Source organism: Acinonyx jubatus, chromosome A3 (assembly GCF_027475565.1).
Source record: "Acinonyx jubatus isolate Ajub_Pintada_27869175 chromosome A3, VMU_Ajub_asm_v1.0, whole genome shotgun sequence".
NCBI classification, from domain to species: Eukaryota; Metazoa; Chordata; class Mammalia; order Carnivora; family Felidae; genus Acinonyx; species Acinonyx jubatus.
This window is the reverse complement of record NC_069388.1, coordinates 75,542,765-75,565,052: the sequence shown is the minus strand read 5'-3', so window position 1 is coordinate 75,565,052 and position 22,288 is coordinate 75,542,765. Positions and strand designations below refer to the sequence as shown.

Here is a 22,288-nt window from a genome sequence, read left to right as displayed (position 1 = left end):
ATATAAATAATTAAAAGCTAGTTTTCCAATGTCTGTGGGAAGTATATTGCTGTCAAGTTCCTGTTTGGGGCTTTCAAAAATGCCATAGAAATTTCTTTTTCTAATGTAAACTGACACCTATCACTTTCTATCTTAAAGCACTTCAGTGGCTTCCTGTTGCACTTAGTATAATATTTAAAACTTCTTATCATGATTCACATTGCCCTTCACAATTGCAAAAGAATATAATGCTTGAGGTAGAATAACAAGTGTGTGTTGTTGAAAGGATGAGCTTTGCCTCCCACTGCAGGTACGAAGAGTTCAGATATCCCTTTCTACATGGCTAGCAGCTAAAGAGTAGGCTCAGACAATATAAGATTCCAACTCAAGATTTTAAATCTTAAGGAAGTAAAATAAAGACACAGAAATAGTTGAGAAATCACTCAGAGTGACCTTGAGAATGGGACTGCATTAGCACCAAGCGTCTAACACACTGGTGACAGCAGCATGCATTACCAAGACTATTCCAGAAGAACTTCGTCTCTATTGCCCTGCTGCCTAGCTACATTTAGGTCTTGCCTATTTCAGAAACTGAACTTGCTATTAAGCTTCCTATTGATTCCGGAGCAATTATAAATTTCTTTTTTGCTTTAGTTAACCGATTTTAAAATGGATTGCTTGCAAGCGAAACCCTTGAGTGATAGAACATTTGCCTTTACCCCAGGAATGCAAGCTCCATGAAGGCAGGAATTGTATCTGTTTTGTTCAGTGTAATATCTCCACCCTGCTCTCTAGTATCTAGCACATCATAGAAGCTGATTAAATATTTTTTGAATGAATGAATGAAGATAGCAGAACATCAGGTAAAATTTACACATCAGCATCAGTTCCATCCTTCCACTTCAAAATCAAGATTTAATAAAGTGGGAGGTCAGGAGTATAAGGAAGATAGGGTTGAAGTGGAGGGAAACGATACCTGAGTATGAGAGAAAGGTACCGGGGGAAGGTTGCGCTGCTTAAAAATTATGTAGAAAATGGAAAGCCAACTTTAACTCTATCGCCTCCTGCTGGACAGTAAGAGTAGTGCATTAATTACAGCTTTCACTTAACTGTGGCAATTCAGTTTTCCAGCAGGGGACCGCTTCCCAAAATGTGAAAGCTTATTAATATAGACTCGGGTTCCCATCCTGAAAAATGGTTCCACCTTTCTAACTCAACATCCTGACTCCAACTGCTTTACCTACTTGGCTGATTGGGTTTGAGAATCTGACAAAATAATGTATTTTATAATGCTTTATATATTAATGGAGCATTATATGAATGTATGGAAAGATCATTTTGTGCACAAGACACCTTAAGAATAGCAACAAAAGTTTCAAAGGAACTCGTCTATTTCTCAAGAAAGCCACATGTCTTTCTAGAATGTAGGCTGGATTTGCACAGGTAGAAATGAACTATTCTTAGAACTGTTATCCAAGAGTGGACATACACTGTTTCATGGAGATATTGCTAAGGAATGAAGGTTTGTGAAGAATTGATGAGGGAAGAAATCCAGATTTAAAGAAGTGAGTTTTAAATGGACATTTTTGTGGAACTCTCAGAGAGGGTTTGCATATACTTGGTACAATCTGATATGGTGGAGCTGACTTCAGATTTTCTGGAGGACTTCATGTTCTCTCATACTCATTCACGAGCATGCTCCTGAATCTTCTCATCAGGCGTAATAATCACCACAGAAGAAGCTGCTTCTGATTTAAAATTCTCATGGAACAGAGGCACTGCAACTAGGTAGCAAATGCTTGTGATTCCTGCTGCAGAAAGGTAGAGGAAGCACCTGGGATGCCACCACTTGGGGACAGAGCAAGAGGCCACCCTATACTGTGTAATTTCAGTCTCCAGGAGAATCCTGAAGCTGTCATTGCACATATGAGCACACAAATTCTCCATCTGATGGCTTATGCCTAAAGCTTACTTATAGGGTTTGATAAATTCTTTCAAACATGAACTTAAATTCTAACTCCTTTCAAAATGCAAAAGCCCCAAGGGTCAAAAATATTTTTGCACAGGGTGATATAAAAGAAAAGACAGGAGGATGACTTTAGGAAATCTGGTTTTTAATTCTGTTTCTGCCACCAGACTAACTATGTCAAGAATTATAACCATCCTGGAAATCATTTTCCTCATTTATCAAATGACAGTGTTGGAATAGAACGGGTGAATTTCAGAAGCATTCTAGCAGTATTCTTTCCCTAAGTCAACCTTTAATTCTTCATTAATGTTTAGTAGATAAAAATGCTTAAGAATAGAAGCAATGCTCTGCTTGGAGCACAGGGTAGAGATTGGGAGCCAGGAAAAGGCTCTATGTAGATCAACTGTGGAAAGCAGTGGACAAGCTAAGTTCCGCACTGAACTCCACAAAGCTCTAAAACTGAAAACTTGTTGTTTTTTTTTTATTTTAATTGAAGCATAGTTGACACACCATGCTATATTAGTTTCAGGTGTACAACATGAAGAGTCAACATTTATATACATTACCAAATACCCACCATGATAAGTATAGTTACCATCTGCCACCATACAAAGCTATTACAATATTATTGACTATATGAACTTGTTTGCAGAGTAAGAAAGGTCTGAAGGACAATGGGATAGAGTGCAGAGAAGAGCAAAAGAGGACCAAGGACAAGTCTGGGAAGGCCAGCTTTGTCTAGTTCATAACTGCATCTAATGCGGGTTCTGGCTGCCACTTAAGTAAATGGTGGTTTGGAACCCTGAAAAGGGACAGATGATGGCCCATTAGCAAAGATACAGCAGAAGAGCATCCCGCTAACCACCTGTGGCTGGCTGGGCAATCTGATAAGAGATATCTATGACATTTTCAGAGACTTGTAAGTCTCTGTGTATAATGTAATGCCCACCTCAGCCTAACCTTCTGAACTAGCAGCAGATGCCCACTGGCTGAAGATCGGTGGCTCAGCCAGAGACTTCATCCCTCACACTCTGCAGATAGAGTGGTGAGGAGGGGAGGGGGCAAAGCAGGAAGAACCAAGTTGGATGCAAAGAGCCAGACACACTGCCTCTTGCCATAGTCCCTACATAAACCCTTCTCAAGGAAGCATCTCTCCCTCCAAAAGATGAGCATACTTATCAAACCATCGATAAAGGGGAAAAAGAAGAAAGAAAATAAGAAAGGAAAATCTCCCTTCCCGAAATGTGCGTTAAATTTGGGGACCCGGATTTAAAACCGTATCACTGGACTATTAGGTTCAAATCTAGCCAAACATGATGTTTCCATTCAAAAGTTTCAACCTGCTGGAGAAAGAAGTTCTTACTTCAGAAACTCAAATGCACTGATTAAAAGTGAGTGCCACAAACACACACTCCAATATCATCAAGAGAGAGTCAGAACCCGCACCAGAGTTAACAGGAAACTCGGTGGAGGAGAGTCAGAGTCACCACTGAAACAAAAGCCCTGGCTCTGAATGCCAGCTCAGCAGGCAGCACTCGCCTTTTCAATGGGACTCGTTCTTTGATGTGTGTTTTTTCACGGCAACTTTCATGTGGTGATGGAAGGAGCTAAGAGCAAGGTGGTAGCATTATGTGAAGACCAATGCTTTCAAATGCCCTTTGCCCTTCAACAGCACCAGGCAGACAAAGAAGAACCACATAGCCCGGAGAAGCCTACCTGTTTTTTAAAGAATATCTGTGCTAGCAGAATCTAAAAGGGTGAGAAGGAGCACGCTCTTCAATGGCAGAAAAAAATCTGGTGGGGTCACTTAGAGAGATGGATTTGGCTTAAAATAGGAGTTCACTTGCAGCTTCACTTGGATCATAACCCAAATTAAAATTATTTGTGTCCAATTAGCTTAAAATAAAATATCCCGGTGTGTGGCAAGCCTTTCACACGTTTATTTTCAGTAGCGGAAGAATGGAGCAGCAGTAGAAGCAACAGGACCCGGAGCCTTGGGAAACTACACAGGTGTGTCTTATTTTACATAATACAAGCATTCCTGGGAAAGCTAGGTAGAAATGGAACAATATTTTTATACATAAGGTGCATGCTATTTTAAAAGCATGTCACTGAAGACTCTGGGTTTTGACAGTTAAACAGAGCTTTTCATATTCTGGGTTTGTCTAGTGAGGTTGATTTACTCCAAAGATCTGAGCCCAGCAGCAGGCTCCTACAGGGGACCTTTAACAGTATTTCCGGGTCAGCTTACCCAAAAGGCCAAATGAGGAAGGAGCCAGAAATGCACGTAACATCATTAGGTAGGAATAGCCAACTAGGAACTCTAAGCTGCTCCATGGACCCATGTACTACAGAACATTTTCCAGAACTGGGATGGGGCCAAATGTTCTCAGAAATGGTGAGAGAGGGAGGGGTGCTGTGTCCATACAGCAGCTGGGATGCTATTCGGAGTCATATCTGCACATAGCCCAGGGTTCCACTGAAAGCCAAGTGTTCAGAGGGTGATGGTCAAATGTGGTTACCCTGGCTGGCATGAGGGAATCACAGACAGAGCAAAGAGCTTCTCACACCTTCAGGGGGCCCCAAAGCTGGAAACCACCTGTTCACAGCTTGACTGAGTAGAAGATGACTAAGTAGGCAGAAGAGATGAGGAAAAAGAAGAGGGGAAGAACACGAAAGGGAGAGATAAAGAAGTAGGGCTCTTCACTATATAATGATAAAGCCTAAAGGAAAGCATGACAAAATTCATGATTTTTTAAAGGATTGATTGTATATGAAATCATTAACAACGTTCATGTTCAGGATGTTACTATTAAGTGTCTGGTCACATACCCCATACTACATACACCCCATCCCCTGAAGCTTAATGAATAGAATTTCAGAACAAATAAAAGGAAATACTACTTTTTACAGAAAGCAGCAAACTGAGCCACCAAGAGGTGGCTAACTGAAAGTTGAAAAATATGTTTTTAATATTTCTCCATTTTTTGTAATTTCCGTCAAGCCCTTCCGATATCAGGGTCTTAAAAGACTCTCAGCACACCTCCCTTCCTCTGGTGACAATAGCCTTGTTGTCTCTAAGGCCCTATGATGGCATCCATCACACTATATTACAGTTGTTTTTACAGTTCTCCCCATAGAGCACTAAATCTGGTTCCGGCCCACCCTCCAGGCCGACTGGATGTTCTGACTGGATGTTCCCCACTCTGTCATGCCCTCCAGTCTGGACACCATCTGCTTTTCATCTCCCTTCAGCCTCTAGTCAAAACCGAGGAGCCCACAGCCCAGCTTTCACCTGCCCAAGGACACCCACCCTGACTCCCTCCTTCATAAATTGCCCTCTCCTATAATTCTTCAGCACCCAGAATTTATTCTCACCTAGCACCCAACAAGAGAAATTGCAACTACCTGTTGAACTGTCGGCCCACAGCCAGCCTGTGAGCCCTGTGAGGGCAGCGAGTGGGCCTTTGTCTATGTAGTCCTAGCACCTGTCACAGTGCCAGGCAGATGCTCACTCACCGTTGCTCAAAACACGCTGCCACAGAGGAGCCGGCAGGTGCACCTCGCCACCATGCAATCCCTCTGTGGCCCTGTGGCAGGCACTGTCTGTCCCAAGCCAGCATGCTTTAAGGTCCAAAAGCATTACGTCCAGCAGTAGGACAGGCTTTTTCATCTTCTTTGTACATGTTCTCCAGGCTGTACCCTGAAGAAGGTAGCCCTGTTATAGGCAACTAGCCACTGCCTACATAAATGAAATGTTGGCATAAATGAAATGTTCTATTGAGTAATGTTACACAAAACTGGAGAGAGAGTTTCTTGGGGTTTGCATAAGGATAACTGGGGAGAGCTTCATTTTATGTTGAGTACATATATGTGAAATACTTAGTGTGTTATTTGGCTTTTCTGAGAAGCAGATGCAAAAATGGGATTAAATGTGGGAGAAGTTTAGTAGAGGAGATGCCTACAGGGGCAGAAGGAGAGGGAGTTGGAGAAGGCAGGGAGAGCCTTCAGACCCGAGTGTAGGTCTGACCTTATGAAGGGGAACAAATGAAGCCTGGGTAGAAAGTTCCCACTGCAGGACAGTTCCAAGTATGGCTCAGTCAGGCCAACAGGGAGTCTGTCTGTCTTGCTCCTTCTACCCTTCCTTTCTTCCCTCCCTCTCTCTCTCTTACTTGGAATCTGCATTTAGAATTTTAGATTGTTTATGACCTCAGGGAAAGGGCATTGCTATTACTAAGCCATTATGAAGTACAGAAACACCCTGTTTCACAAGTTATCACAAAGAGTATAAATGCCCCATTCTACCATAAGCCTCAATCTTGAATCTTAACAGGAACTCACAGAAGGTTGACTGAACGACTAATATGTATTGAGTGATTATAGACACCTTGTTCTCTCCTAAGCCCTGTGAGAATTAACTCATTCAGTCCTCACAATAATCCTACCAGGTAAGTATTAAGTTCTCTCCATTTAAAGATGAATAAATTGAAGCACAGGCTGTTTAGTTACTTATTCATCATCATGAAACTAGTAAGTGGCAGAAGAAAATTGAAAAGTAGCCCATGCTCGCTACAACTACATATAATAGTAACCTAGGAAACCTAGCCAGACATGCTGTGTGTTGCAGAGGGAGCTGTGCACCAAAATGTCCTCCTTCCTGTTCTCCTTCCACACTTCAGAGCTCTTATTGAGATATGGCTTTCTCAGCCACCCTGCCCCTCGCATGGCTTTATGGGTAGTATCTGTCAATGCTCTAGGCTGAGAAGTGATGTGTGCCACTCTGGACCACCACCTTTAAGAGGGTACGGGCTCCCCATGTGCCTTTTCTTCTTTTCTAGACTAGAACCCTTATGACTTTGTGGCCTTGGAAACTACATGTTGCCAAGAGCAGAGTTACCATTAGCTGAGGTCTTTGAATGATTTTGTGAAACAACATCCTGCTATTGACTACGAACCAACTTGGACTTTTGACCTTATTGTGTGCTTAAGTCATTATTATAATGACTTAATTAGGGAATCTGAGTGTGATGGCAGTTATCCTTCCCTGCCTAAGAAGATGGGGAGTTATCTCTCTGGAGGGGCATGACGTAATTGGCTTAAAGTCACAGAGATAGTGACAACAGAGGGAGGAATCAAATGCTGACCAGGCGGTCAGTGAGAAGAAGAGAGCCAAGAGGGAAGGAAGCCTCAGAAACCTTGGCAGAGGCCCCCTCACTCTGGCTGTGGTCTCTTGGGAGCTACTCCAGCAGGTGGGACCCAGAAGTCCTACTGTCAAAAGACTCGGAGTCAAGTGCTGATGCTTAGGATGGGTCCATCCAAACTGAAGCAGGACCTGGGTACCACTGAAGCATGTAAGGCTTGGGAAGTTGGCATAAAATAGGCAGGCACCACAAGCCACTGTTTGGCAGGACAGATTGTCAAGGCCCTTCTAAGTGGGAGAGTCCTCTACCCCAGAGAAGTGAGAGAAAAACAAGATCCAAAGAAAAGCCTGTATAGACTGGGCCTTTTCGGTTGGCATGAAGAAAGGGCCACAGTTGATGATATGCAGCGATTCACCAGTGCACTTTAGGGTCCCCAAACTCACTTCAAACCCATACAGAGAAGCAATCAGGAAAAAAAGTGTAGATATTCTTTCTCTGTTCAATGACCATCATCTGGCTAAAGGGTACTAAAATGTGGAAGGCCCTCACATTACCTGAAGGTAGTCAATGCCTTGTGGATAACAAATCTTTAAAATACTGGGCACCTCTGAACATAAGTCTCCCTCAGGCTTCTATGCCTTTTATCCCCATCTATCATCCATGGCCCCAAGGAAACTCCCTGAAGCATGCAGAATGATCTTTAAGCTCTTGGAAATGACAAGGCCTTTCTGCGCTAAGGGCTCAGGGGTCTAAACCCGTCCCTATCATGGCTCCTATTCTAACACAGCAACTACAGGGTAGGGTAAGGAGGATATAATACGTTTTTTTTTTTTTTTTTCAGGGGACAAAGGGTGCTAACTATCCAAAAGTACACTGCCTACTCAGGGTACATTGTGCATTCCAAAAACATATAAGTGCTCTTCTGCCTTCATGAAGAAGGTAAAAGCAAGAAAGTGGATTAAATGGACAAACAACAGCCTACTTCAGATTTGGATATTACATTGTCTTCAGTGAAGTGTTTCTAATGTTCTTGAAGCTTGCAAATAATGAAAAGGGTATCCCGCCCATTGAAATCCAAGTAAATATGCTGTAATTGGTTTAGAGTGCCTTTAATACTAGTGTTCTCATGTTTTAAAACTCTTTTTTTCCAAGTTTCAATAACATGTTCTTGAAAGATACACCCTCTAAGTAATTCTTTGTCCTCAGGAAGACACTCAAATCACTTTTCTAAACTGATGGTCTGGCATCCTTCCAGAACTGATTTAGAAGTTATGGCTCACACCCCATGTCTGAGTCTTCTAACCTTGGCACATTCCTAAGTCCCATGAATAGGGTTGGCAGTTGGGAAGGAGGGCTATAAAAAGAGAGAGAGCTGCATGCATCTAGCTCTGTTTAGCAAATTTTGCTTTCATGAAAATCCTAGACAGTCAAGAAGGCATTGCCAAGATACCTACAAGATCTCAGAAACCTGTTGGACCATTCCATATGCCATATCACACTAAAAATAATTTAAATTTCTATAGGAGCTTTGTAGTTTGCAAACACTTTTATATTCATTATCTCATTTGATCAATATAATAATCATGGAAAATGGGCAGAGCAAATATTATTAACCCTATCTGACAGATAAAGATACTGAGGCCCAGGGGGACTTATGTTCAAGGTCACTCAGCTGCTTTGGGCTCAGCTGAGAAAGAAATTCAGTCTACAGGCAGTGAGTTTGGTTCTCTTTCCACTACACCACTCCGCCTCCTCAGAAGCCAGTCTGAATTCTGAGGTTTCAGAAGCAGTTTCCAATCTGCTTCTGATGACGGCCAGACTGCTCATAGCACTGTCATACCAGGCCAAAGAGGAGAGATCACAGTTACTGTGAGGAAGGCCACTTCCACGCAGAAGTCAGATAGGCATTGGTGGAGGTATCAAGACAGGAAAAAGCTCCTTTATTACAGCATCTTAAAACTTCAGCACAAGCGCTCATCATTTTCACGAATGTGTAATTTCTCTCAGAGCTCTTTGGAATTAGGGGTTTGCTTTGCCTACTGTGAGAAAGGCATCCACCAAGCTAAATTGGGCCCTCAGGCATGCACCCAGCTTTCACAGAAGCCAATACTGTTTAGATGGAGTCCTTCCATGCACATCTCCCAGGACAGTTTTAGACAGCCTATGAGTATACTTTATTTCCTTTAAAACAAGTAACCTAGAAAATGAAATAACACATATTAGATTAAGCTCTGTCCCATTTGGCTAATTCAGAAGTTAATGGAAGGTCTCTTTCGGTCATTGGTATTGGCAGAGACACATTTAGTGAAATTCTCGTGGGAACCTCACACAGGTACAGTAGCAGCTCTTACCCATAAATTAAGAATGGCACTTAAAGGCAGCTTTTTCCTCTGCAAGAGGGTGCCATTCAGGTTTCTGTTGACAAAGGCTCTGCTTGCCAAATTCCCCCCAAAATACAAAGAATCAGAGACATGGGGGTGGGGAAGGAAAGGAGAGAGAGAGAGAGAGGGAGACAGAGAGGGACAGAGAGAGGGAGAAGGAAAAGGAGAGGGAAGTAGAGATGAGTGAAAGGAGAAGGGGAGGAGGAGAGGGAAATAGATCTTTGAAATGGGTATAATGCAGTGGAAAGAGAAGGAACCAGATCACTAACAAGTACAATGGAGGTACCCACCTTGCATGAAGTTTATGACAACTAACAATTACTTTGACCTCTTTGAACTGCATGCAGTGCCTACCACATGGACTGTTTATATTGGAGATTTAATACAGAACACTGATTTATAATTGTTCTGTGAAGTAAACATTGACTTTAAAAATAGTAGAAGCAACAAAAAATAAAGCTGCTGCTTTATTGACTGCTTCATGACTTTAACCCCAGTCCCTGTATTGAAGCAAATATATGCAGAATCAAATCATTTCCTGAAGACACATTCTAATTGTTTCTGTGATCTTCAATTTGGTCACAGCGTTGATGAGGCTACTCCACCTGCCTGCCACTTTTCCAAGACTGAGTCCTCTTCTGATAAAGAATAAAAAATGCAATGACCTCCTCACCTCCTTCTGAAATGAACACTGAGCCTACCCACCACACCATATGAGAAGACCATTCATATTACAAACTGTTGAATCACTTTGTTTCATTTTTTGTACCTATATTTACAAGTGGGAGAGGTCTATAAATTTTTTTATTGTATTATATTACTACCTTTCTCTATTTTGGTATCAGAGTAACACTAGTATCATAAAATTAGGTAGTTTTTAATATTTTTCTATATTTAGTATTAATTTAAAATTAATTGGGCTTTGAAGTTCCCAGGATTTGTTTTAGTACTAATACTTTAAATACACTAATCACTTGTAATACACTAACTGTTTAAAATTGTATTTAGCTGGTTAGTTATTTAGTTTCATTTTTGGCCACTGCTTTAATTCTTTCTTTTCAATTATTCTTAAACATTTTTGGTAATTTATATTTTTCCAAAATAGTTTCATTTCATTGAGATTTTCAAACTCATTGGAACATAACTTTGCACAACTCTCTTACGATTTTTATTGTCCCTGAATCTATTTTAATAATCCATGCTCCCATTTCTAATTTCATTTGTGGCTCCCCCCTTTATTAAAACTGACAAGGTTTTGTCAATTAATAAAATTATTTACAAAATAAATTAATAAGTAATATATTATTACATTATAAATATATTATATGATAATATATTTTACTTTTTATGATAAGTATAAACATCGCATTGTTATATAAATAAAATAGTTTTTGCTAATACCTAGAGATGATTAATCACTTCTACTACTTTTAGTAGATTCTTTTACTATTATCTTCGTTACTTATTTCCTCATAGCTTTATATTTAATTTCCAGAGGTCTTCTTTAATTCATTCGTAATTATCCTATATTTCCCCAAGGAAATGAAATATTTAATGCTATTACTTCACCTCTGAGTATAGCTTTGGCTGACTCTTACAAGTTTCAGTTTGTAGCATTCCTCATATTTATTGTTTACTGAATCATACACAATTTTATTTTTCATGTCTTCTGAGCCATAAGTTAGGTCCAATTGTCTGAAACATGGAAGTAACCTTTTAAAACACTATATGGTAGCCACATGAGAAAATAACTATAACAAATAGCATTTATTCCAACTAAGAGGAATATCTTTTTTACCATTATCTGTTACTTATTAGTACCTAGGATTTTAGTCAGGCATTTTCAGTTCTGTCTATATGTACATTGACTTATTAAGCTACTTTGATTTCCTGAGAGTTTGGGTCTAAGTTCTAGAGTACAGAAATTAAGAAACCAAGGATTTAAAAAAGAATTTTCTATGTATAATGATTTTACTAAAACTACCAATGAAAACAACAACAAAAAATGGACCAACACTTTTCACTTTTTCTTGCAATAGAGAAGGGTGAGGTTGTTGTAAATAGAGGAATGTAGAGAAGAGGAACAGAAAAACATGAAAAGTGAAATAAAGATTTTTTTCATCTGTGGGTAATTATACCCAAGTGATACAACATAGCTTCAAAATGAATTCTTAAAAAATGTTATTTCTTACGTGTTTTTCTTTGTTATTTTCCCTCTTTTCTTTTAACTTTCTATCTTTCTTCCTTTTCCTTTCTCCACCCCTCTTTCCCTTCTTCAGTAGTACTGAGAAACCACTTTCAATGATGAGGACTGGGTTCTTTATTGGATTCGGGGTCTGATTTATGTAAAATAATCAGCTATGTACACCCACTTTGCACTCACAATCTGCCACTATTCTAGTCATCAGTCTCCAACATTCTTTTTTTTAAAATTTTTTAAAATGTTTATTTATATTCAAATGAGAGACAGAGTGTGAGTGAGGGAAGGGCAGAGAAAGAAGGAGACACAGAATCCGAAGCAGGCTCCAGGCACCGAGCTGTCACCACAGGGCCTGACGTGGGGCTCGAACTCACGAACTGCAAGATCATGACCTGAGCCGAAGTCAGACGTTCAACTGACTGCGCCACCCAGGCACCCCCAGAGTCTCCAACATTCTATAGATGGAGTTGAATCTCCTCTTTTTTCAGCATAAGTTCTCTGCCTTAACTTCACAGTCATAATCCAATGGGGAAGTGGGTTATCTCCCTCCCAACCCACTTGGGAATGATTATAATAAAATATCAAAAATTAATAGAAAACATTGAAACTGCTTAAAAACCTTGGAAGGAATATGAAACCATAAATTAGCAAAAGTAAATGGCTTAACTGTAATACACCAGGAGTCAAATGCCTTTTAGGCACAAAGTAACTGTTGAGGAACAGAATGCCAGCATAAGCAAAGCAGAACATTGGGTAAAAAGCAAGAAGCTGATCATATAGCTGCTTTAAACCCATGACTCTACTATTGGCTGGCACCCAGCAGGGCAGCCTTGTGGGAGAATATGGCTCTTATTTTACAAATTGAGACTATGAGATTTAGAGAGATAAAATGACTTTTCCAAAAGAGCAGTGATTTGTGTCCAGGTCTTCAGATTACAAACAGTCCTACCACATCACAGCTGCATCTGCTGCCTTTTAAGAATCTGCTCCACCAGAAAAGATCTATTTCCCACCCCCTTGTGCAGATGCACTTCAGGCTAGACCTTTGCTCTAACTGCTGCAGACTCTGGAATGTTCTCTCTCCCCACTTTGTGCCAATGTGTCTAAATTCCATGTAAACTTCAGGGAGGAGGTCAAGCCTTTTCTCTGCCACATCCCTTTGCATATGATTTCAAACTCCTCTACACTTCCTCACTGTGGTACTGACTTGACAATAAACTACATTTGACTTATGACTGTAAACAGCTTGAAGGCAGGTGCTGCAGAGTTCTTGTAGAGTGTGGATACAGTGCATCAGTGGCATGGTATACCACAAATCTCAGATTCTAGTTATTGAAGAGCAAGAGGGAAAGAGAAAAAAGGACATTGAAAATGAGAGAAACCAAGAAGCCAGTGACTACAGTCTGTCAACTAAGCCCATATGTAGGACTGCCAAGGAAACTGTTCAGGGGCAAATATTCCAAGACACAATCTTCCCTTAAGAATGCACATCCATGGGGTGCCTGGTTGGCTCAGCGAGTAGAGCATGCAACTCCTGATTTCGGGATTGTGAGTTCAAGCCCCATGTTGGGCATAGAGATCGCTTAAAAATAAACCTTTAAAGGGGTGCTTGGGTGGCTCACTCATTTTGGCTCAGGTCATGATCTCACGGTTCCTGGGGTGGAGCCTCATGTAGGGTTCTGTGCTGACAGCACAGAGCCTGCTTCGGAGTCTTTCTCTCCCTCTCTCTCTGTCCCTCCCTTGCTTGCATGCTTTCTCTCCCTCTCAAAACAAACATTAAAAAATAAAAATAAATAAAAACTTATAAAAATGAATGCACTTCCAATAAATTACTCTCTTTAAAACTCCAATACTACCAGTTGTATCTTTATCCTACAAAAATGCATTACCTAGTATCAATAAAAACTTCCCTAAATGATTATTCCCAAGTATCCAGTAACTTCCCAAGAACTAGTTGGATATTAAGGATTTAGCTTTAAAATTTTTATTAGGATCTGAACCTTTCTTTCAGATCCTTTTTTTTCATTGCACTCTGAATTTTCCAATTTCATGTACATATTTAATCAACATTTTCAGTAATGTTTTAGGAACTGCATCATTTTCCAATTTTCTCCTGTGGGACGATGACAGTATCTCTTGTACATAATACACAGTAGCTAACATGGGTTATTGAGGTTACTTCCTTACTTGCTAAATAAAAGAGAAAATTTTCCCTAAATTTTTAAAAATTGCAATTGCCACATAGGCATAACCAAGTACGTCCGAAATTTACACAACACTAAGAGGGCCTATCCTGTGTTTGCTCCGCCAGCCAGCCCCATCATTATTCTATTGTTATATGAAACACATTTGTTTTGAGGAATTTCTGACATTTTCTTAGTTTGTATTGTTCTTCTTCCATATCTGTGCCTAGTTAGTAGGCAGGAAATCTAATTCCCTGGGAAGCATATTATCTGAAGCTTACAATCTGTATATGCCACAATGTTTAATTTTTTTCTAAATTTCCCCTCATCCTCTTTGTCGATACCTATTTTTAAAAGTCATTATTGCCTTCCAGCTGTCCAAATTTTCTTCTCATTTTTCTCTTAAAAACTGACTTAAAGCAGGAGGTCAATATCTCAGCCATCATTAATTTCACACCCTCCTCTTCTCATTTATTCACTGGTCTTTTTTCTCTTGAGGATCACTTTTTTTCCTTGATACATTTATAAAAGACCTCCTTACTCCATCCAACGTCTCTTACTAGTAATATCTCATTTCCCACTCTTGCTCTCCTTATCCTTCTTTGCTAACTTTAAGTTGTTCTGTCTATTTTCATATAGTTCTTGCCTTCGCCACTCCCAGGGCAATTGTCCTGTTATATACGAATCTTGAGCAGCCATTGGTGATGACAAACTGTATTTTAACTAGAATTCTAGAAGCAGGGTGCCTGCAGCCCTGTGCTCTGTTCAGTTCTCTCACTGCTACAGGCAACAGAGGTCTGTTTTGCGCTTAGACTACATTGTCTTAGGCTACTTCACACCTATCTACAATTATGAATGCTAATAATCTCATTGTATCATACATACTAGATTTCCTCCCAATGTGTTTTTCAACTAGGAATAGTACCTTGTAGTGCTGTTATCAATGATCACATTTCTAAAGAGGCAGTGGAGAGAATGGAAATGATTTACTCTATAAGGGTGAGGTCATTTGCATACTGCTAAGTGATTTGCATGCTGGCACATCCTGGAACTGTGTTTCACAGGTTTCCCCACATTTCTTCTTTCATAACAAGGTGTAGCTTATTTTCCTCACTAAAAACTGTCCTTTATTTTCCTCTCTCATGCCATTCTCTCCCACTAGAGAGTAATACACACTAACACAAGCATGACATTGCAAGGTACTCTCTATCGTCTGAGCTAATGTTCTCTTTGGCATAATTCATCATTGCCTCTGATGTTTCAGGGCTGGTGACAATGGTGACTCCCCTAATATCTGAATGAAGTCCTTCATAAATATTTTGCCGAGTGATTGATATCTCATCTAGTTATTTTTTTCTCACACCTCTTCCCCTCCATATATAACAGATGGGATTCCATCATCAGAAGCAGATGTTGTGGAAAGAGTATCAGGAGCCTAGAAGCCTTGTTGTAGCCCCCACTCTTCCATTAACTACCTCTGCGATCTCCACGAGTCACTTAACCTCTCTGGGCCTCCATTTCTATGTCTGTAAATTGAAGTTGAAAATGTCTTCTTCAGAGGTTTACCAAGGTGATCAGAAAAGACAGAGATACAAAAGAGCTTCCTAATAGAAATGAGTTGGATACTGGGATTCTTGATACCTCAGCTAAATCAGGTTAACTTTTCAAAATCAGATGAAATCTAGACTATTTTCTGTTTCACCCATCCCCCTCATTAGCTTTTCATAATAATAAACAAACACACTTCTAGGAAGGCCAGTTACATTTTGAGAAATTACTAATGGTGAACTGTCAGACATAGAACACAAGGATAATTTTAACCACTCCCACCTCCCTCCCCATCGATGTATCATTAGCAACCACATTTTCCACCTTTGTTTATATAACTTAGGAGGGACCCTGCAGGGAGAGGCAAGGCTCCTCTCTGGTTTTTGACTGAGCCTCATTCATTGAAGTAAGGTGTCAGCGCTGCCTGCGGATCTGGAAAGCATTTTGGAAGTAAGAAGCAGACAAATGTAAATCTTTTAAACCCCTATGATAAGCAAACTCTCCTCAGTTCAACATATAAATATAAACATTAAATCAAATCAGATGCTTATACATTTTTTAAACCCATCATAAAACATTTTGTTTTGACAGCTTGGTAATGTAAAGTAAAAACACCGACAGCCAAAAGAATCAGCATCTTCGCCTGCCTACTACCTGAAAGTCTTTCCTGTATATAAATAGAATAAAGAAAAAAAAAGAAAGAAAAGAAAAAAAAGTATGTTTATGTAAAGGGAAACACTGATTTACTAGAACTGATTGCTTCATAGTCTAATTACTTTTCAACTGGCTGTTCCAAATTAAGATGTCATTGATGGCTTTTGGTGATATATTTCATTTTAAGCAAATTTATTCTATAATAGAGTACATCATAATGGAAAGCAGAGTTCCTACTCTTCCCTCCTCTTTGTAGCCTGATATCTTGACAAGTAAATTAAATTTAGCAGTTAAAATGCTTCCATTAGTAATTTTATTAAGTTAATTAAAGAATCTCTCTTTCTGAATTTTAACTACCTTCCTTTCAGAACAATGTTGATTTCTTTTTTCTTTTTTCTTTTTTTTAAATTTCATGTATTTGGGGACTGTGATATATTCTAGGGCCAGTCAACAAGTCCATCAGTATTACATTTCTGTGGGCCAGATTCTAACAACAAAAAATCAAGTAAAAAGAAAAAAAAATAGCTCAAAAGTCTCTGAGACTATTTCATATTGCAGAAGAACTAGGGTTTTAGTATCTTTTTAAAAAGGAAGAAGAGGAGGAGGGTAAAAAAAAAAAGGAAAAGGAAAATACATTTTGGTGGCTACTTATTTTCTAGGGAAAAGCAGAACGACTTCTCCATGCATATAGGGTAAATCACAAATGCTTCAAGTATAGCTCAGTTTATAGATGGAAAGAGAAGAACTACATCTCTTTTCTTCCTATTCAGAAACTGTACAAGCAACACAGGTAGACAACTGTACACGTTGGTAAAGCACATGTTAAATGAAATTTTGGGCCCTCTCAAGGATACGGCGTTTTATTTTTTTTAAGAGATGTATATTTTTTAATGTTTATTTTTGAGAGACGGCAAGTGGGGGAGGGGCAGAGAGCCAGGGACAGAAGATCCAAAGCAGGCTCAGCGCTAACAACAGCGAGCCCAATGTGGGGCTTGAACTCAGAACTGCCAGCTCATGACCTGAGCTGAAGTCGAATGCTCAACCGACTGAGCCACCCAGGTGCCTCCAAGGATGGGGCACTTTAAAAGAAGTCAAATATTTCTAAGAGATTCAAGGCAAAAGAGCTGTCTCGTTGACAGTACCTGTTTCTTGTGGTTGGTGCGCCTCACCGAGGAATTATAGAAATGATTTTTAGAACTAGAAAGGAGCATAGAGAAAATTTTTTTATCTGATCCTTCCATGTTGAAGATGAGGAAACTGAGGACACCACCCTGAGAGCAGTAACAACTATAACTGGCTGATAGTTATTGAACTCCTCGCTGTGAAGCTTCACATACATTATGCCATTAAAAAGCCCAATGAGGGAGATTCTTTTAATGCCCAGCATTATAGATATGGGAAACAATGCCTAATGAATATCAAGTAACTTGTGCAAAATCTGTATGACTCCAAAGTCCTGTCCTGTTCACAACTAGTGCACAGCATTACCTCGCATGACTGACTTGGGTTCAGTCACCTAGTTACTGAACTAGTTCCACCAGTGCTAAAGCTGACACCTTCTTCTAACATTTGCTCTTTACAAACTTGGCCACATGAAGAAAACTGGAAACCTGGTACTTACGCTGAGGCTTGGGCACTGAGAAGACACTAGTATTTATTTTAAAAGAAATCTCATTGCCAAGGTGCCCAGTTGAATATTTGCTTTCTGAGTGAAATAAAGGCTGCAGCCATGTGTTCAGACCCAAAGTGACATTTTATTTAAAATTGGGGGATACCACCCTTTACTCATTCATTGAGGAGAATGGAGATCCAAGAATGCAGTGCACAGCAATTACTATTAACATTTCATACGTTCTCTCATTTTCTAATACCCTGAGCCTATCAAATAGCACACTCTGGGAGCTCACACACTCACTGTTCAGTCTCCATTATTCCTTTCAAAAATCATTTCCACCACCTCCTCAAATCCTCATGTTACATTCTTGTTCGGTAGAGTCTTTCACATGCCCACCTCAGGTACCCTCCCACCCATCTCCTGCCCTTTGGTTTTGGGGGACTGAATGTCCTTTCTTCCAACATTAAGATAAACAAGGTTTAAGAGCTTTATTGCCCTATGCCCCTGATTTGCTACCTTGTCATCCTGGAGATGGGTTTTCAAGATGTGCTTTCAAGATGAAGCACAAGAAATTGGTAAATGTCTCCGGGAGTTTTTTTTTTCTTTTTGTGGAGGATGTTTCCTGTACTAAGCATACCGCTCCTCTAAAATGATGTCCTTAGAAAGAATCTAGCATTGTGCAATATTTCTATAATTAATAGTTAGATGGACAGACCCAGAAAAAAAGGAAACTGGATTATCCAGTATGTTTTTTTGATTAGAAATGATCCTCCCCTCTCTGACCCTTAACTGAGAAAGAATGCTACCTTCAGCCTAGAGTCATAATTGGTATACACCTGACCACATGACAAACATGTTTTTATTAAGAAATTTACCTCTTACCTCCTTGATATCTTGCCATTCACATTGTATCTATTCTTTGGTGAGGATCTTTTTCAATTATTTTGATGATCTTCTTGTTTTTAATATGGTATTCAAGTCCAGTAGTAAAATCTGTTTCATATTTGTAATCGTTTTTTAGCACTGGAAGAAGCCCAAATTGGTAAGTCCTTGTGAGTGAAAAAGAAAAAAAAAACCCAGAATTTAGTTATGCAACCTGAGCTTATAAAAGATAAAAGATGAGGGAAGATAACTCAAAGGGGAAGAACTTACAAAAACAAATATTAGATCCTCTCCCTTAACCTCAGTCATTTTGGCCCAGCTTTTAACCTGGGGAGTGACCAATTAAATGTGTAGAACCAAAAAAGAGCCATTGGGATTGTGAAATTATGTGCCAAAATCCCCATTATTTGTCACATGAAAGGAAGAATGTGTTATTTTAAAATAAAATATCAGAGAAAGAGGTAACAAATTTGATGCAATAGATACAGTTGGCCCCAGTTGTGAAAGATTTGATAAGCTTCTTCTTACTTGTCCTTCACCCTGGAGGCTTCTGAAGAGGCCTGAATATCTGACTTAAAGTGAGTGATGCTACTTGAAATGAAAAGCAAGGAGATTGCAAATCACTCTTCTGCACAAGCTTGGAATAAGCTATGGCATGGCTGATGGACAGATTCAGGTATTTAAGTGAGTGTGATTTCTAAGCAACAATTTCTAAACCCTACATTGTTGTTGACCTCCATCACGCGATCGGGCATGTTTCTGAAGGCACATGCAGTGGAATGAAATGCACTGGGAAAAATGCTGAAGTCATTTTCCAACACCACAGCAGTATTACTGCAAAATGGAGCCACATTATCCTGATCGGCAACAGACACCAGATTTACATCCTTCTTCTGCTCAGTGGTGTGAGTCCATTCCAGCAGGGAGCCCTTCTTTTTCTGGAGTCCAGACATGGGTTTGGTCAGAGGAGGTAATTGAATGTGTATACTTAGGTAAGGCTAAGAACTAAAAAAAAAAGCATGTGAAGATATGGTACAAGACCATACTCTCGTATTTTCCATTTCTTCCTCTCTTTCAAAGGCAAAGATACAATGAAGGTAAAAACTACCCACAGATAAGTTTTTTTGTTTGTTTTTTGTTTTGTGATTTGATTGGTCATAAAACAAAAGCAAAGTATCCAAACAGCAGCCTTTTAAATCAAACACAATTAACTGTACCTTGAAATATATGGTCTACAATTATATGTTCAAATAAATAGCTAAAAGCAATTTGTAAAGGTTGAAAACCTCAACTGCACACTGAAGCTACATAAGTCTGTTCAGATTTCCTGCTTCTTCACAAAGGGCCAAGATAAGTTACTTCTGCAAACATTAAAAGCAGAAATTTTCCTTGTCTAGTAGGCTCTCCTAAAAAGCTTTATTGTCAGTTAGATCAAATATTTGCATTGAACCTTTTCTTGAACCTTGTCAAAGAGAAAAACAAAACACTAATAAAAAAACAAAGACCATTTTTCATGATCACCAGAGCACGGACTATCTCTGATCCAGCCCTACTTTGTCCCTGTTGCCCATCGGAATCATGTCTGTGGACAAGCCTAGGCTGGTTGATGCTATTTCCATTTGAACCATTGATGAGAAAACAGTTGATAACAGCCATTAGTTAGAGCACAGCAATCTACAATTATAGTCATTCCAATTGCTTACAACCTGGTGGTGAAAATGTTCACATTGCACTTACACACATCTATTAGACTATAAGATACTCCAAGGCAGAGACCATCTTATTTATCTTTAAGTCATTACAACATCTGCTGTAATGATGGGTATATTGATCTAAAATGGTAAAATAACAGAATGAATGAATGAAGCAGGGAATTATTTAAATATAGGCAATGATTATTTGTGTCATAGTTGCACTATACTAAGAACTGTCTGGAAGAGTTTTCAGAGAGCGACAGAAAAAGCTTGGCTGACTATTCTTGGAGAACACGTTGACTGTTTGTTGGATGGAGACAGTTCACCAAGAAAGCAGATTTTGACCCTTCAAGAACTTGAATGTGATGATGAGTTTATGACAGTTCTAAAAGCCAACATACGGTCGGTGGCCAGATTGTGGTTCTGGACTGAGAGGCTTCCATTTGGAAGGCAGACAAGCATTTGAATTATGGGTCTAATGAAAGTGTCAATAGCAATCCTGTTACTGGAGGAGCTGTAAAACCCTGCTTAATGAACTAGGCAGGGACACAAAAACACAATGGTCTAAAATGTACTGTATGAGAAAATGATAATTAGCCCAGATTTCATGTACAAGATAAAATGCATAGGGATGATATTACCACTGAGCAATATTATAGCCCTTCAGGGGACTGTTTTGTTAACAGGGTTTGGCTCAGCCTTTTCAATCCTCCTTATATGAGTGGAGATGTACTACACAATCATAACCTGTGAGTTGGGGAAAGAATGTCAGGTGGTAAAATTCCTATCATAGGTGCTGACAAACATTAATGATAATAAAAAGGGTTCTGGCCTCATTAAGGGTTCATTGTTATTTAGGAGGCTTATGCAATATAGGATGATAAGCCAAATGGCCTCCTGCACAAGAAAAATCAGGGTGAAAGGGAAAGTCATTCTCTAATCTTGAAATTTATTTTTCTAGACCACCACACATCAGCCAGGAAACTAAGATAAAAGGAAACCTATAGTGAACGGCTGGGCAGTAGCCTCTTACTTCTACTGTTAACAACAGTGAGAAAGCCACTGAGGCAGCCCTGAGTACAAAAGAGAACTCTGAACTTGGAGTGCAGGCCCTAGCCTGCACTAACTCTGAGTTCGATCTTTCTCATCTCTTAAATAAAGGGCGGAGGTGGTTTAAAATGGAACGTCAATTTTAACTTTGAGTGGTTTACGGATCATCTGAGGATTCCGTTAAAATACATGTTCTGATTTTGTTGCATTCTGAACAAGCTCCCAAGTTCTGATGATGTCATTGGCCTATGGACCACAATTTGAGTAATAGGTGACTAGATATTATTTCTCAACTTGGAAATTCTATGAATCTACCAAAATCAATGATAACCTGTTGGCTATTTGTTGCTGCAGGTGGAAAGAGATGGGCACTTACTGAGTTTTGGCATCACCAATGCAGTCTTTTTTATTTTTATTTTTTACTTTACCCATCATTTAAATAAATAAGCTGCTTTAACCTAGTTAAAAATTATATAAATATTCTGTCTTTTAAAAAGATAAATTGGTCAGGAATCTTTGGCAGAAGACTATTAATACTGTTAAGCTAGATAAATATTGCTTTTGAAGCAATTGTTTTAAGATCAAATGGATTGCATGTGGATATATAAAATCAGAAAACTGCAAATTATGAGTTAAAATGCTGAATCAATACCTAATAAAGTAAGAGCAAGAAGGCTCAAATAATTTTTAAGTAAGACATAGTGCCTAAGCACAGAAATACGCACAATACCCATAGGATGAAATGTAGGGTATGGCTTGTACCTTGCACAAACTGTATCGTCGATGTTCAGCCTGTTGAAAGTGACCTAGAAAGCTGTAGTCCACTGGGTTCTCTTCATGGATACTTTCTTCCCCCTTTCCCCAAGCTTAATTTCTAAGACAGCATATGTATATATGAAAGGGAGAGTGGGAGGAGTACCGTATGAATCCATGGCTTTAAAAAGTATTTCGCTAATCTGCAGGCAGGAATTTTGTATGTAACATTTTCTTGA

At 39.4% G+C, this 22,288-nt stretch overlaps 1 long non-coding RNA gene across 4 annotated transcripts in view; it reads right to left on the bottom strand.

Annotated features, from left to right (window-relative positions):
• Nucleotides 1–22,288, bottom strand: part of LOC106976764 (uncharacterized) — a 593,570-nt gene that overhangs the window by 193,638 nt on the left and 377,644 nt on the right. For all 4 annotated transcript variants that reach the window (XR_008289330.1, XR_008289331.1, XR_008289328.1 and 1 more), the window contains one exon: nucleotides 18,553–18,719. This is a non-coding gene — a long non-coding RNA (uncharacterized LOC106976764). The remainder of the gene's footprint in view (nucleotides 1–18,552; nucleotides 18,720–22,288) is intronic.